Genomic DNA, 18262 nt, shown 5'->3' on the forward strand with positions numbered 1-18262 from the left:
TGACCTAAGCAATTGTAGTGATTCAAAATAATATTGAATGGCACATAATTTTGAAATTTATTGTGTTTTTTGGCATTTGTTGCGCTATAACATGCTATAGTTTTTTTTGTACTATATAATATAAGTTACATAAAAAAATATTTTTATATGCAATATACATTTCATAAAGTTAATCCATATAATATTATAAATAAAATGATTATATTTTAATGCAGTAAAACATTACATAAGCATTAAAATATATCTGGTCAGAAATTTTATTTCTACTACTCGAAACTATTTTAATTTTAAAAGATGTTCTCAAGATATAGTTTTCCACACAGAATATTAATTCTTAAGTATTCCATAATTATGCTATCTACGATTATTTCTTGGGAATTAAGAAAGTGCTTTTATATTTTAATTAATATTTAGCTAAAAATAATGATTTCTCCGTTCATTATAATTCAAAACTAGAATGAAAATTAATTGGTTTTTAAATTATACTTGTGAATTTCTTATACATTCTGATAATTAAAGTAATAGCAATTTCATATCAAATGCATTTTCATTTGACATAAAAATAATTATATATTGAATAATTAATTCTTGAGTATATATACTCATGCTCGCTATAGTGAGATAAATAAATTTTGACTATAAGTGTGCAGAAACATTTTTTTATTGATATGTGTTATATTTTTTAGTTTTATTAAAAAAATGATACCAATAACATTAAAACGTAATAAATACTTTGAAAATAATTTTGAAGACACATTAATCGAAGCAATTGATGAGTTAGTTAACTTAAACTTAATGAAAAAAATAGTAAAGTAATCAAAATTCTTATTAATTATCATTAATTTATAATAATAATTAATTATTATTCTTAAAAATTATTATTAATTTATTACAAAAACGAATAAATCTTTTCTAAATGCGGTTTGTTTTTGCAATATTTCAATTAAAGTAAATATATATTTATAATTATTTGAATATGTAATTAATTGTTGAATATTTTTAATAATGATATAATTCATGGTTTTAACGAACTTCCTTAAATATCACAGGCCTACAAGAAGTGGTTTGCTTTGAAAAATCAACAAAATTTGGAATAATTTTTTCAAAATTTCAAAATGACAAAAAAACATTTGATGCATTTTTAAAATGTGCTAAATATCAAATCGTATTGATTATGTCGATTATTTGCACAAATCGGTGAATTTTCTGCAACTTTCTTAAAGCAAAATGCCACATACAGCTAGTTATTGACTGAGCAAATCCAATAAATTTGCTTTGGCTAATTAATTCAAACTATAAATAGAAGATAACATAATGGATGTTCTTGTTCATTTGTGATGATTCACAAATCTTTAAGCCGCAATGCTTGGAAAATCTGTTATCCCTGAAGAAAATATATATTATCCAAATATTTGATAATGATATATGCAACGAGTATGCTTATATGAAACAATACGTTATGAATGAGAAAATTGCCGAATGCAAAATTCCAAAAGCTGTATGAAATAGACCCTCACATTAATAATTTCGTACTTTCATTTTCAATTTTACAAAAATTACCAATAAATCATGAAAACGCCTTACACAAGTGCTAATTTTTACTAAAGTTAATTATGAAGAATAAATATATGATATATTAATATATATATAATAGAATATTAGTCCTATTTAAAGTCAGTTATTCTGATAAAAAAAATATTTCAATAAAAAAACGGATTTTAAATGATACCAGTTACGACTGTTATTTGTTTTACTAATTGCACAAATATATTCAAATTTCGCGCGGGCCTTACCTTTGCAGTACAGAGTAAATTTATCAACTTGTCGCTTAGTTAATTTTTGTTACTAACTTCTATTCCGTGTTGCATTTCAAAGAGTGCACATCCTGCTATTAAATCTTTGTATTATAAATGGCGGTTTAGTTAATATTATTTTATATTTATTTTATTACCTTATAATGCTCAGTGTTGGTTGTGCAGTAGTGCGGTTGTCATATTGTATTGAAATTTGGTGTGTGATATTAAATGAATGTATTAAAAACGTTAAACGTTTTTTTTATAAAAGTGAAAGTGAATCAAACTGTGAAATGGACTTGACGTTCTGGTGATAATATTAGTGATTTTATCTGCCGCCATTGTTGAATTGAAGCGTTTTGTCACGAAGCCATCACAACGTACTAAATATTTCTTAGGTTGATAACAGTCAACGTTAAAACGAAATTAATAATAGTCTGCTGAAAAAATTTTGTGTTTAGTGTTTTAATCGACATATAATTAAAATAACAAGTGCGAACTGCAATTATAATCACGGGATGGCTGGATTTTTCTTTGAGCATTTGCATCAAGTGTCAATTGTCGACAAGCAGCCTCTTGATCCAGGTAGGATTTATTCAAAATCTCTTTTGTCAATTTAATTTTAAACATTCTTTATAATGAGTTTAGAAAGATTGCAAAAAAAATTTTTTTTTTTTTTTTGTAACTCAGTTTTATTTAGCAATCAGAAATACATAAAGATTCCTATGAGCTAAAAAGACAATATTTATGAGTGATGCCTAAGAAGAACTCCAATGAGAACTTCTCAGTTTTACAATTAATATGATATATTAGACCTAATCTAAGACTAAGTCTAAGGGCCATTGTCGTTTCAAACTCCTAATGCCAAAGGGTTGAGTAATGTCAACTATAGCAGGGTTCAAATGTGAGTATTGCAAAAAATTGCGCAATGATTTTGCTCGAAAACATCGCTTCTGTCACAAAAAGAACGCCATCGACTAATTACATATTTCTGTTATTTTCGCAAACAAAATCAAACAGCGTCCTCACGCCATTTAGAGAATAGTTATTTATAATTATTAGCTAATATATAAATAATTGTAATGCCTATTTTAATTAAAAGATATAAAGACGTGTCTCGATGTTTGTATCGAATGCAGTTCGAAATTACTAAATACATTTTAAATTCGATTCTCTTACCATATGCTTTTAGACTCGTTCTAAAGATAATATGAATGTCATTTTATAGTTTGCATAATGTATTACTAATAATTAATTGTCATTTTATTATGATAGTCACACATTTGACAAAACAAAATATGTACAGATGATTTATCTGTGCCAAATAGAGGTTTGTTTGTGTTTTTGAAAGCATTGCCTACGATTTTGATCTATTAATTTTAATAGTTCTATATTATATTTATAACATTCTATATTAAATTCACGAGGCGTGTTTAATCATAATTATAGAAACGTGTAAAGTATATTATGTAAATGATATTTATATTAAGGATATCTTATTTTTTTTTTTATATTTTTTGCAATTAACAGCAATAAGACCCTTACGTCCTATGAGCTATTGGGCTGAAACTTCTCCTTACTTCGTATTTTTATATGGTAACCCAATGGTTAATCCATCCATATTTGATGATTTTGTTATTAGAATTAATCTAATAGGGCTGACATTTTATTGGTACAGCAATGCCGGGCAAGGGCTATTTTCACTTGGAAACATATTGCTATTTATGTTTCCAAGTGAAAATCGTTGTCACTGCTGCCTGACAACAGGCTGCTCGAAGTGGGTATCGAACCCGGGACCTCTGATACAAGTCCCGTCGCTCTTAACCGCTTACCTACGGGCGAGCCCAAGGATATATTATAACTATAATTTTGTTACAAAACATTTCTAATCTCGATTTTTTTGTCTTCCTTCAATCAGGGTGCTAGATACATAAATGAATTTATGTAATATACTGCTTTATATTATTATATAATGCATATTTTCCACATCTGGTTACGGTTTTGCTAAATGAGTCATTTCAAAAACTAATTGCATAACAAAACAATTATCAACATTGTTATTAAGAAACGACGTTGTTTATTTTTTTAAAAATAAAAATTGGTATTGTTTTTTTGGCATTTGTCAAAATTAGACCATTCATCGACGTTTGCTCAAAAACGCCTGAACCAATTTCAGAAATTTAAAAGCCATTCGATGTATCTCAATGAGCACTATAGTTTGTCAGTTTTGTGAGACGATCTGCCGAGCCATTTCTTTGTAATTTGAAAAAAAGTGTTAAACTTTTCGTCCACATTAAAGCTCGATTTTAAAAAATCAAAATCTGTTCGAAAGATATTAGTTGGGAATAATACTGATTGGTTTTAGGTGAAAATCTACAAACCATTTTCTTGTAATTAACTGTTGAAAGAAAAATTAAGTCAATTTTTATGAAACTTTTTTTGGCGATATATATCATGTTCTTATAAAACTTACTGAAATATTGCGGCCTTACGACAAGCAGTTTAATTTTAAAAATTCATCAAAGTTTGAGAAAATGAGAAGTTTTTTTAACGTTTGTTAAAATTAAAATTATACGATTTACTTGGTATAATGTTAGACTACTTGGTTTTAATGAACATACTAAATCATTAAAGTCCTATGGAAACTGGTTCAATTATAAAAATGATTGATTTTTGAAAATTTGCTTTTAGAAAATACTCTAGTTAACGTGCTCGTTCGTTTTCAATTATGTGTAACAAATTCACTCGGAATACTTTTAATTACTCATAAATTAATTCATATTTTATTGATTAAGTAGATTATTTACACATATTGGGAAGTTCATGTAACTTGCCCCCAGGCAAATTATCAATACCAACTAGTTATTTTTATTCTGATAAATGATCACTATACAAAAATAAATAATAGGGTTTCCATCCTGGCATAAACAAAGACTGACGTCTCATTCTTATCAATTGATCCAAAACCTTTTTGCTATTAACATTTTTGAAAGACTTGAAATAAAAACGCACCCAACAGAATCCTCTAATTACAAAAATTTAATATATATTTGTTACTTTGTATACAACAAATATTTATTACTGTAGATCAATTATATTTTTTTATTTAAATAAAAGTAATACTACTAGAATTACTTCTACTTATTGCCTTATTGGTTATTAAAGGCTGCAGGTAAAGTTTTATTCGGTATGTAAGATTGCAAAAACATTATCATAAATTCAGATATAAGTTATCAGGCGGAGTTTAATGATATTCAATTTTGATTGAAATTTATTCATTAGACACCTGTTAAAAATACATAAATATCATTTATTGATGATTTGTTATTGACGTCATTATAACTCTAAAAGTTTTAAAAATAAATAAAATGTTTCATAATAGTTAATGAGGAACTTTTATGGTACTACTTATATTTCTTTGTCATGGTAGATTAATTCTGCAATTATACATGCAAACTATATTTTTTGTATGTTATCTATTTATCACGATAATTTTCAATATTTTGAAGTTATATAATAGCATTGCGAAAGCTATTGAATGCTTAATTACAATTAACATTGAATATTATTACATATCATGATTGATATTTTTTATAACTAAATTTTTTTTATTACTAATTAAAAATTAGTATGCATTTTTCACCTTGCAACATTTATAGAATTCTTCAGACGATGCAACAAATAAACATATTAATTGCTAGGGGCTGGTTGTAACATTTTTTTTTTTAATTAATATATCTTGAGATCCACTGATTATATTTTTACGAAGTAAAGATGGATAGTTTCTGTAACTATTCCTTTGCTGAATCGAGTGAAAACAATTTCACTACTGTTGTTTATTATTTCACAATCAATCATTTTTTAGGAAAAGCGCGGTGTTTCATCATACCTCTTGTTTGGGATTAGTTGTAACATCTATCAAGTCCAGTGATAAAAACAAAAATTGACATTAATACCTCTGCTAATTCATGCTTTATTCATTTTTGAGAAAATTGACTTGTTTCTAATTTGTTTTTCATAAATAAACGTAAACTATGATTAATAAAACTAAAGTATATAGTGTCTCCTGTAATAGCAATTCTCATCATAAATCAAAGTGATTTACAATTGTCATAATACAAAATAAAGATATTGTATTTTCCGTCACACAATTTACATGTGCTCACATCTTACAAATATATATATATAAATATATATAATTTTTTATGTTACAACTGTCCCCAAAGTTTTGTTTCAACTAAACTTAAGTGTTACTTTTTCACATTTCACAAGTAATTTAGCAATCACAAAAGTTGTTACACATTATCAAACATTGATAAATTTAAAACAAATAAAAAAATGAAAAAATTAAAATTTATGAATAATAATAACGCAAACCTGCAATTTTGTTATAGTATTAAGTGTGTACGTAGTAATGTATTTAATATTATTAACATATTATTGAAAAACGCCTGTTATTAGTTAGTCCTTCGCTCCCTTATAACAAAAAAATATTTTAATAAAATTAAATGAACAATAAAAATTTTGCGCTTGTCGATTCACTTACACTTGTACATTAATTTTCTGCTTTCAAGCATAAATATAATTTATAAATGTAGTATGTTCGTATCCCTTAGATCGATAGTCATCATATCTCATTAACAGGAAATAATCTAGGAGTACAAATTTACTCAAATGCACCTCAGGTATTATTAATGAATATTCTCCTAGTGCATATAATTGCAATGAAGATTGTATATAGAAGCATTCACTATATTATTCATAGTTGCATGTAATTTAATATTACAAATATAATATATTCCTCAATTCCTATGCTATTGAATGAATCGAGTTGCTGTACCCCATCATTTAATACATAGAATTTTTAATTTTTTTTGTTGATTCCGAATAGCCTTTATCTGGCAATTCTTAATTTCCCGTAGGGCCAGTTATAATAATCGACAAAAAATCGAAAATGAACATTTTTGCATATCTTTACGTTTTAGGATTTCTGAACATTTTGGCATACCTTAGAAAAAATGAATTTGTATATGTGTGTTTAAGTGTGGATACAATTTTTAAAAGAATTTTTTTTTTGAAAATTCAATTTTGTTTTGATATCAAGAATTATTCGGATATCAATTTTTTTTCTGGTTGTAAACATTCAAAATTTCTCGAATATTTCATTACGGTACGGATAGGTCCAGCAATTTGCCTTAAGGCACGACGTCATGCATCACTAGTTCTTCAGTATTTATAGATCTATTTTTATAAAAAATAGCTTATCAATCACAATTATTACGCATCCAGAATTTATAGGTTCAATATGTAATCAAATAATTATATTCCTACTGTACTGATGTTAGCCCTTAGATGATGGCACCGATTTCAAAACAATCTACTGTACCGGCTGTAAACTTGATTTCATTGTTTATGTTATGCAATTTGTTTGATAAAAATTTGTGGTCATTGAAGGACATACATTTATAATATTAATTTATTTTTGATCATTTTAAAAAAAATGGTGACGTTCAAAACAATTTCCAAAATGCTTAGCTAGTTGATTTTGACATGTGTTACAATCAAATGTTGTTGGCCACTTTTCTCCTAGTGCTTTTCTACCGACAATACAATACAGTATATTTGTTCATTTTTTGCTGCCATAATGGTTTGTTTTTTCTACTATATTATCTAATAATTCATTTGTAAATTATAAAGTAAAATAATCTTTTAGATGTCTTATAATGCTTGGTATTTGTAGTCGGGGTGTTTGTTGATGTATGTCAAATTCGATTATTGAAGGAGAATCGGCATATTCGGTAATCTCTTCACTCTTCATTTAATTTGTCGAACTTCTTTTTGTTGGTTGGATAATATCATCATCACATTCATCACTATCTTCGGTGCGAATAGTAATTTCGTAAAATTTGTCTGTATGAATGTCTTTTTGAAAACAAAATTTAACAGTCGTTTTGTCATATTTAAAAGCGCTCGGTCGTTTTAAATATTAAAAAAAGACTATGTAGCAAAGAAAAAGGCTAAAAATATTACTAAAATAACTTAAAATTATTTTCAAAATACAACACTGTTTATCCCTGCTATATGGAATCTATTTAACTTTTCGATGCAAACTGATTTATTGTTTATAAAATAGCCTGTGCCTCACAAGTATGTTTGTCCACTCAGGTAGAGACAGCCGTCCCCAAAGAGTTAATAGACAAAATATCAACAATTCTTCTACTTAGCAATTTTGTGTTATGGAGTCTAGTTATGGGATAGTGCATAAACATAATACAAACATTCCAGAACAAACTCAGAGTAGCACTAAAATATGTTCCGAAACAGCTGATTCATCTGAATTCCCACATGTACGTCTACTTTACAGAATTAAATAACAAAAACTGCAAATAATACACAAACACAGGGACAAACTTTAGTCAATTAATTTTTTTTTTATATATTTTTTTTAATAGCAATCAGAAAAAACAATTTCTATAAGCTATTGTGTTGGTTATTAGAAGTCCAGTAACAATACTGAAATTCTATATATATGAAATGACGGAGATCACCCCAGTGGGTTACTCCATTTTAATGCCTTAGATCGAAGGGATGCTTCTTCTTCAATCTTCTAATATGTGATGTTTGTAGTACGGGAAGTAATGTGGGGTTCTTGTGGTTGAAGATCTTGTCGTGATGGATTCCACTTCTGTTTTTTACTACCTCTTGGACAGTATCGATTCTTAGATCGTTATGTAGTATTCGGTTGCTGACAAACCAAGGTGCATTTGCAATACACCGTAAAATTTTGGATTGTTTCCTTTGAATAGATGCAATTCTTGATTTACTGGCGCAGCCCCACAACTCTACGCCATAAGTCCAAATCGGTTTTATTGTCGCTTTATAAAGTAGAATTTTGTTTTCTAATGATAATTTAGATTTACCATTAATGAGCCAGAACAGTGACTTCGTTTTTCTTTCCATTTGTTTTGTTTTGCTGTTTATATGAGTAATCCAATTTAATTTGCTATCCAAGTGCATTCCCAAATATTTTACAGAAGCAGATTCAGGGATAATTTTATTATTAATAGACACCGAAGGACATTTACCCTTCATTAATGTAAAAGTTATATGGTGAGATTTGTCTTCATTGATTTTTGTGCGCCAATAGTTAGACCAGTTTTCAATTTTATTTAGGTGATGTTGCAGTTTGATACTTGCCAGTAGTGGATCTTTGTCAGTAGAAATAATTACTATATCATCTGCAAAGGTTCCAATGGTTGTATCTTCCAAAACCGGAATGTCTCTTGTATATAATATATATAATAAAGGTCCCAGAGCGCTGCCCTGCGGAACACCTGCTTCAAAAACGCGAAAATCAGAAAAATCAGTACCAATTTTTGTGCGGAATTGTCTGTTCTGTAGATACGACTGGAAAAAATGATGGTATTCGGGCAACAAATTATTAATTTTTGTTAGGAGTCCTTCATGCCACACTTTATCGAATGCTTGCTTGACATCTAGAAACGCTGCAGTACAGTATTCCTTTTTTTCAAATGCTTTAAGTATATTATCCACAACCTTGTGGCATTGCTGAATCGTGGAATGCTTGCGTCGAAAACCAAATTGGTGATCTGGAAATAAGTCATTATGATTAACAAATATATCATTCAGTATAAGTTTTTCAAACACTTTTGCCAAAGTGGAAATGAGATTTATTGGCCTATATGAATCAACAAGCTCAGGGTTTTTGTCCGCTTTTGCTATCAATATAATTTCTGACGATTTCAAAGCGTTTGGCCAGTAATTAAGTCTTAATATAGCATTTATGACGTAAGTAATTAAGACGAATCCCTTTTTAGGTAGTTCCTTTAGCATTTTGGGAGTGATGAGGTCCATGCCTGGAGCTTTTCTATTACGCAAAGAATGACATTGTGAGAGAACTTCTCCAGGTGAGAATCTAGGAACACGATGAATCGTAGATGGTAGTGGAGTCTGGTTTCCCGTTCGTGAATTATCGTTGTATTCAGAAATATTAGGTTTGAATACTGTTTCTAGATAGTCTGCAAAACACTTAACCTTTTCTTCATTACTCCTAGCCCAGGAAAAACCATTTGCTGTGGCGACTTTTATTGGATTGCTTATAGATTTCGGCTTTTTATTGCTCTTTATTGGGCGCCAAATAGAATTGTCCAATCTACTGAGATTCGATATATAGTCTTCAAAGTTGGAATTATTAAATTCTTTTAATTTATTTTTAAGTTTATTATTTAAGTTGTTGAATAACGTTTTCATTTGAGGATCGTGGTATTTTTGCCATAATCTTCTAGCCTTGCGTTTTTCGGCTAATAATTGTTTTATCTCCATACTAGTAATATTCCTACCTTTATGTTTTATAGGAGGGGTAGCTAATTTGGTGGAATCCTGTAGTAGACATATAAATTTATTTAATTCATCGTCCACATCAGACGGATGTTTTAATCTAATTTTTAAATCAATTTTTTCTGAGATATGTTTTCGATATAGATTCCAATCTGTTTTGTAGTTATGCAAATAGGTAGGTGGAATATTAATGATAGCTGTAGATCTCAAAGTCAGTAATAGAGGAGAATGATCTGAAGATAAGTCATATAAAGTGGAAATTTCAACATTTGATGTACAAATACCTTTAGTGATTGCAAAATCTAAGAGGTCTGGATGTTTACGTGGATCACTTGGCCAATAGGTTGGTGACCAAGGCGATATAAAAGCACATTTGTTTGTATATATTAGTTTCTCTAACTCACGTCCTTTTGTGGTAGTAATCCTCGAGCCCCATAGCTTATTTTTGCAATTAAAGTCTCCTCCTACAAGAAACTTTGGTCCTAAGGTTTTGAAAAATTCATGCAATTGTTCGCATTTGATGTTATGTCTCGGAGGACAATATATGGCAGAAAGTGATATGTCAAATGACTGTAGACTGACAACAATAGTGGTGGCTTGCAAATAATCAGCAGTAAACTTACCAACTTCATAATGACGTAAATTTGCTTTAACCAAAACAGCACTACCTGCGTGGCAACCGCCATCTGGATGTGGGGTGTAATATGTTATGTAGTTGGTAATATAAAATCTTGAGTGGTTTGTTAAGTGCGATTCGCTGATTAAAAGAATGTCAATTTTTTGTTCATGTAGAAATTGTGTTAATTCATGCTTGTGTTGTTGAATGCCGTTGGCATTCCATATAGCTATTCTGAAAAAACTAGACATTATTTATATTTACTAACAATTAGTGTCAGCATGTTCATTACCATAGTATTTTGCTGAGTTAATTGTTTCATGACATCTTTGATTTCAATAAGGATAGCACTAAGTTCTGTCATTTCTATAGCATTCGACTTGTTTTGTTGGTTCTTCAGTATTTCTGCATAACTCATATGTTGTGTGTTTTCCTTTAATAGACTGTTGTGCTGGCGAACAGGTTTATAAGATTGGTCTGTTTGATTAAATTTTTTCACATTGGCTGTATTATGGGTTTTGTCGTAGTCATGAAAAAATTCACAACCCTTATAATTAGCTGGGTGTGCTCCACCACACAATGCACAGCAAGCAGGAGTGTTCCTTTCTTTTTTACAAGAAGAAGTCACGTGCGAATCGCCACATTTCAAGCACGCATGTGGCCGATTACAATATGTACGGGTATGACCATAGAGTTGACATCTATGACACTGTATTGCATTTCTAGTCCTTCTCGGAGTCTCGAAAAAAATTATTTGATTCAATAGTTTGGTCATTTTAAATATTTCAGTGTTTGTTGATGCCGGTTCCAAGTCTACAAAAAACATATTTAGAGGCTTCTTTGTTTGGTAGTGTTTCATATTGATGATGTTTCTAACTTATGTCCATTCTTCTCAATTTCTTTTTTAATTTCAGCTATGTCACTTGTATAATGAACATATTTAAGCACCACCCTATAGGCTCTTTCTTCACTGGGTTGATAGGTATGAAATACCACATTTCTGCTTTGTAAAAGTTTTACAAGCGTCCTGTAAGTATTTGGTTCGTTCACATTTATTTTTACCATGTCATTTGGTAGTATTCGTGTTACATACGTATTCGGTTGTAAAACCGAACTAAGACTGTTTACCATATCAGGATAGTCGATGCAATGATAAATAAAAATTGGTGGTGGCTTGACTGTCTTAGTGGCAGGTTGCTCAGTAGAATTTTTGATATTAGGACGGTTTATTTCGTTATTGGATAATGCGCTGAATCTATTAGAAAGTTGTATGGAATTATAATTAATATTTTCATTGTTAATTTTTCTTCTTTTTGCACTAAGTATTTTTTTCGGCACTAGCTGCCATTTATTTACATTTGTTGTTTCCGAACTGGTTCCAGCACGTGGTTCGATGCTACTATTCTCCATGTTTATGTCGTCATTAGTTACGTCATGAATTGTTTGACTATTTTGGGTCATTATTACTGGATTTGCTTGTACACTATTAACTATTACACTATTAACTTGTGTTAAGTTTTGATGAACATGTTCAACGCTAGTTGATTGATCTTCTTCAATTAATTTTAATGAATCCACAACAATTTCCGTTGTATCTGTGTCTTTGTACCCCGAAGGGTACATGCAATCGGCTTAACGGTACCGACTTCGTATGCACAGTGGTTTGTTTACGCGCGCACTGACACTATGTTTTGATTCGAACTGAAAAAATAAAAATAAAAATAATTCACTTTGAATATTATATAATTTACTCCGATGTCGACGGTACGACGTCCGAAGACAGAATGAATTAATTTACTAGCCAAAGATATACGTCGTGTTCACTTTTACTTGATATTTATAATAGTAATAAATGAAACACAGTTTTACAACGCTAAAGTGATTATTTCTATTCTCTTGCATATCAACATATGATATTACTATATACTTTTTTATTTTTTTTATTAAATTATAATTTGTCTTTACAAATAAAAGTAAATTAGATAAGAAAGTAAATAAATGAAGATTCACAAAAGGTTGACCCAGTATTAAGCCTCCTCGTCGTTAAGTTATGAATATTATTAGTAACAAATTTTAAAATAAAACTAATTGTAATGGAAATTATAATTGAGGAAATGTTGTCGTTGCTTTGCTTAACTTAGGCAATAAATGTAAATGTTTTTACACATTTTATAATTGGAATAAATAAGAGGTAGCTTTATAGCATTTTACTCTAATTACTGATTTTAATCATCAGCATAACTACGACAGTTGTATATTTATTCACACACACTCATTTTAATTTTAATTTTAATGCGAAATTGACAAAATACATACAACTCATTTTACTTCAAAATACTATTTATTTTTATCAAGGGTTTTCAACCCTTTTTTATCTTTGGAGTCAATTTTCATTTAATTTTAATTTGAGCTATTATTTGAAGTAATTTCAGTTCAGATTTTTTTGAGTTTATGAGAATGCTTGAATGTTACTCTGAAAAACAAATAATTTTTATTAAGGGTTGTCCAACACTAAAACTTTTTACTATTTTGAGGTCATTTTTTTATTTTAATTTTTTAATGCGGAATTGAAAAATACAAACAACTTTAAATTTTCACCCCCCTTCCACACATTTATTTCATAATAGCCATTTTTGTAATTTTTCATACGCTTTCAGAGAAATAGGCAGAATGCATATTAAAATCTTAAGATATAACTCATTTTTTCTGGCAATAAAAATAATTATAAACTATTATGTAACTAGTTTATAAGCTATTGTTTTTACCCTATTTTTGTGCTTGTCACAATCATCCCTTGTCGAGTGTGGACGGTTGTGACACTCGCCCTTTTATGATTTGATTATATGACTAATCTATAATCATTATTTTAGTATTTTTACTTTGATAAATGTTCAAATTGCCATTAAATTCGAAAATGTTGGGCCAAAGTTGTACAATTTTTTTTTCTTTTTTTAATTACATTTAGTAATTACAACTATCTATAAATATGACTATAAATATGAAAATAGAAAGGGCATATCAGGCCGCCCAGTGGTGGTCCTAATATTATTGTTGTTAAACTAAAATAGATTTGATCCAGGTAGTCTTATAAACTAATCAAATTAAACTATACATATTAGATTAAACATAAAATAATCTACTAATCTTGTCTAATATTAAACCTAGAATTAGGTCTACATTATTTCTAGACGATAACACAAGAACCTTATCGTGCTAACTGAATAAGTTTTGTTCTCTTCAGTCTGATTTTCGAAAGTTGTATCATATTGTGACATTCATAATACTGAGAAATATTAAATTTATTAAATTTGCAAATAACTTGCAGGAATTTTATGATTTTGGTCTAAAAATTTGAATAGAAACATTCCTGTGTGAGTACGTAATAGAGAAATATTCCCCTACGGGGGAATTAATAACTTTTACTTGAAAATGTCAAAAATTTTAAATACGGATACCGATCAGATGGATTTAGAATGCTCCCCAGTCAAACCGAAAAAGGTCTATACGAGTGCTAACAAGTATAAGAGGTCTAATACAGATATTGTTGAAGAAGATTCTTTACATCAGAAAAATGACTCAATTTCCCTAAATGAATTTAATCAAGAAGCAACCACCAGTAAGGATTCAGAATGGTTTGAAGTAAGAAACAAAAAATTCAAAAGAAATTTAAATGAAGAATCAACATGCAAAAAAACATCTTCAAATTCGAACTACTGGCTAAACCCAACTCCCACAAGCAATATATATGAAGTTTTAGCTAATCCTAATACCGAAGACTCGAGTGATAAATGCAGCCCAGTTAACAGACCGCCGCCAATTTTTATACATGAGGTACGTGATATCAAACCATTAGCTCAACTCTTAGAATGTGAAGCAAAAAATCTTTATCAAATAAAAGTTATTGACGAAACTAGGGTTAGAGTTAATCTTGATAATGCTAAACTTTACAATAAAATTCTCAAACTTCTGAAAGAGAGGGGTACTCAAATGCATTCTTTCCAGGAGAAATGTAAAAGAACGTTCAAAATAGTGGTTAAAAACCTACATTTCAGCACGGATACAGATATGCTCAAAAATGAAATACAACAGTTAGGTCACAAAGTCGTTCGTATTGAGAACATTAAAAGCAGAATCTCAAAATTCCCTCTGAACATGTTTTTAATTGAGCTTGAACAACAGCCTAATAATAAAGATTTTTATAAAATTGATTTTTTATATAAAACTAAAGTAGAAATAGAGGCAAAGAGGTTCTCTAGAGAAATTGTTCAGTGCACTCGCTGCCAAAGGTATGGTCATACCAGAAATTATTGCCACCGCACCCCCAGATGCGTTAAATGCGCTCAAGATCACTTGACAGAAAAATGCAAGTGGGAAAAAAAGGTCGACCAAGTGAAGTGTGTCCTTTGTAATGAAAATCACCCTGCTAACTATAAAGGCTGTCACGTCTATAAAGAATATATTGAAAAAAAAAACACTTCATTACGTCAGAAAACAAGTAATGTGCAAAATTTAAAACCAAATGCTACTTTAAGACCGGGCGTAACTTACTCCAATATTACTAGAAACAACACAACTTTACCTACTGACTCAACGAACTCAATAAACAATAGTAACTCTGAAAACAATACTAACAATAAATGTAATGACTTAACAGAACTTAAAAACATGATTAAAATATTGACAGAACAAATGGGCATAATGCTTAATTTACTAACAACAATTTTATCTAATAAAAAATAATTATGTCTATGCAACTAACAATTTGCATATGGAACTCGAACGGCTTGAGCAATCATGTCCATGAACTCAAACAATTTTTAACTACCAATGACGTAGACATTATGCTAATTTCCGAGACGCATTTTACCGAGACAAATCACAATATTCGTTTTCCTAATTATCACACATATACCACAAATCACCCGGACGACAGACCTCACGGTGGCACTGCCATTATCATAAAGTCAAACATAAGACATTACGAGACAGAACCTTTTATACTGACTACATACAATCGACAAATGTTTTAATTGACCTAATGACTCACAAAATTACAGTATCGGCAATCTATTGTCCGCCAAGGCACATTATTACTGAAAATCAGTTTACAACTTTTTTTACCAGCCTTGGAAATTTGTTTATTGCGGGAGGTGATTATAACGCAAAGCACACATTTTGGGGATCTAGACTAATAACACCTAGAGGCCGTCAATTGTATAATACAATAAATAATAATAATCTTCGGACATTTTCTACGGGTGAGCCCACATACTGGCCAACTGATTTGAACAAAATTCCAGACCTCCTCGATTTTTTGTAGCCAAAAATATTAAAAACGAGAGTGTTGAAATAATTTCAAGTCTGGATCTCAGTTCTGATCATTCACCAGTAATTCTTAAATACTCCACTAATACTCCAACCAAAGTCATGAGTTCGCTTACAAACAAATTTACCGATTGGCTTCTTTTCCAAGAATACATCGAAGACACCATTAACTGTAATATTCCATTAAAAAGTGAGAATGATTTGAATATCGGTATCAACAACTTCACAAATACATTAATTGCAGCAGCTAAAATATCGACTCCTATTCTAAATCACAATCACAGTCACTCTGTGCCCATAGATATTAAAAAAATCATTGCACAGAAAAGGAAATTAAGAAGAATTTGGCAAATAACTAGATCACCGGAAGATAAAAGAAAATTTAACAGTGCATGCAGAGACCTGAAAAATTTAATAATAAATTATAAAAATGTTTCTTTTGAAAACTACTTACATAATCTTTCTGCAAGTAGTGAAACAAATTATTCTCTTTGGAAAGCAACCAAAAAATTGAAAAGACCAATTGTACCAATTCCTCCTTTAAGAAAAACAGACGGTTCATGGGCAAGAAGTCCAGAAGAAAAAACTAATGCATTCGCCGAACACCTGCGCCTCACATTTCAGCCATTTTCACGTAAATGCAACTCTAATGATGAACAATTCATTTATGATTTTCTTCAGGATTCACCGTCGCTAGTGACTCATGATGTTAATCGTTTTACTGCGGCTGAAGTAACCCAAGAAATTGCAAAAGCAAATTCTAGAAAATCACCTGGACCAGACCGGATTTCTATTAAAATGCTTAAAGAACTTCCAAGAAAAGCTATTAGAATGCTCACAATAATATATAACTCTATACTGAGAATGAAAACTTTTCCGCAGTCTTGGAAAAGAGCTAAAATAATCCTTATAGTGAAACCAGGTAAAGACCCTTATCTATTATCTTCCTACCGGCCGATAAGTTTATTGTCTTGCATATCGAAAATATTTGAAAAGCTAATTCTTCAACGGATTAAAATAATCCTACAAGAACAAAGTTTTATTCCGAACCATCAATTTGGGTTTCGCGACAAACATTCAACAATTGAGCAAGTTCACAGAATAATAAACGTAATTAACAATGCGCTGCATAATAAAGAGTACTGTTCTGCGGCTTTTTTGGATCTCAAGCAGGCATTTGACAAAGTATGGCATACCGGATTAATGTATAAAGTTAAAAGATGTTTACCAGATTCTTTATTCCTATTAATAAAATCCTATTTACAAAATAGAAACTTTTTTGTCAGCATCGCCGATACGGACTCAAATATTACCGAAATTAATTCTGGAGTGCCTCAAGGGAGTGTCCTCGCCCCAACACTATTTTTAATTTTTACAGCTGATTTTCCAACTTCAACTGACACGAGTTTAGCCACATTTGCTGATGATACGTGCATCATCGCCACAAACAAAGATCCGACTGCAGCTTCCAACAGCCTTCAGCACCATCTCAGCTTAGCTGAGAAATGGTTTTCGTTGTGGAGGATAGAAGTAAATAGCACAAAATCAGTCCATATAACTTTCACGCTTCGCACCCAAACTTGCCCAGCAGTTGTACTCAACGATGAAATTATTCCGTCCAAAGAATCAATAAAGTATCTCGGCATTCACTTAGATAGGAAACTCAACTGGAAAGTACACATAAAGAACAAAAAACAACAAATAGATCTAATCTTCAAAAATTATTATTGGCTCTTAAACAGAAAATCAGAATTATCAACTTACAACAAATTACTTATATATAAGGCTGTGATCAAACCCGTGTGGACCTACGGATTACAACTTTGGGGTACTGCTAAAAAGAGCAATTTAAACATAATACAACGAGCACAAAACAAATTCCTGCGGCAAATATTAAACGCTCCTCACTACACGCCAACATGGATTCTCCACAAAGACACGGGTATACCTACAATTCAAGAACATATATCAATGTTTGCCTGTAATTATAAGAATAGAATTGACGCACATCCAAACCAACTAGCATGCAACTTATACCAGGAAGGCCAGCCGACCAGGCTCAAAAGGAAAATACCTCGAGATTTATTATAGTTTATTTTTATATTTATATTTTTTTTTCTCTATACTTGTCTTTAGTTTTTTCTTTTTTATATATTAACTATAGTAGATA

The 18262-nt window shown here is 30.2% G+C and overlaps 1 protein-coding gene across 1 annotated transcript in view; it reads left to right on the forward strand.

Annotated features, from left to right (window-relative positions):
• Positions 1-2314: 2314 nt before the first annotated feature.
• Positions 2315-18262, forward strand: part of LOC113366988 (nitric oxide synthase-like protein) — a 270726-nt gene continuing 254778 nt past the window's right edge. The window contains exon 1 of the mRNA XM_026608627.1: positions 2315-2378. The gene's annotated coding sequence lies outside the window, so the exon portion shown is untranslated. The remainder of the gene's footprint in view (positions 2379-18262) is intronic.

This window comes from Ctenocephalides felis, unplaced genomic scaffold, assembly GCF_003426905.1.
Source record: "Ctenocephalides felis isolate EL2017-DRISC unplaced genomic scaffold, ASM342690v1 CF-g0.4_SCAFFOLD_01170, whole genome shotgun sequence".
NCBI classification, from domain to species: Eukaryota; Metazoa; Arthropoda; class Insecta; order Siphonaptera; family Pulicidae; genus Ctenocephalides; species Ctenocephalides felis.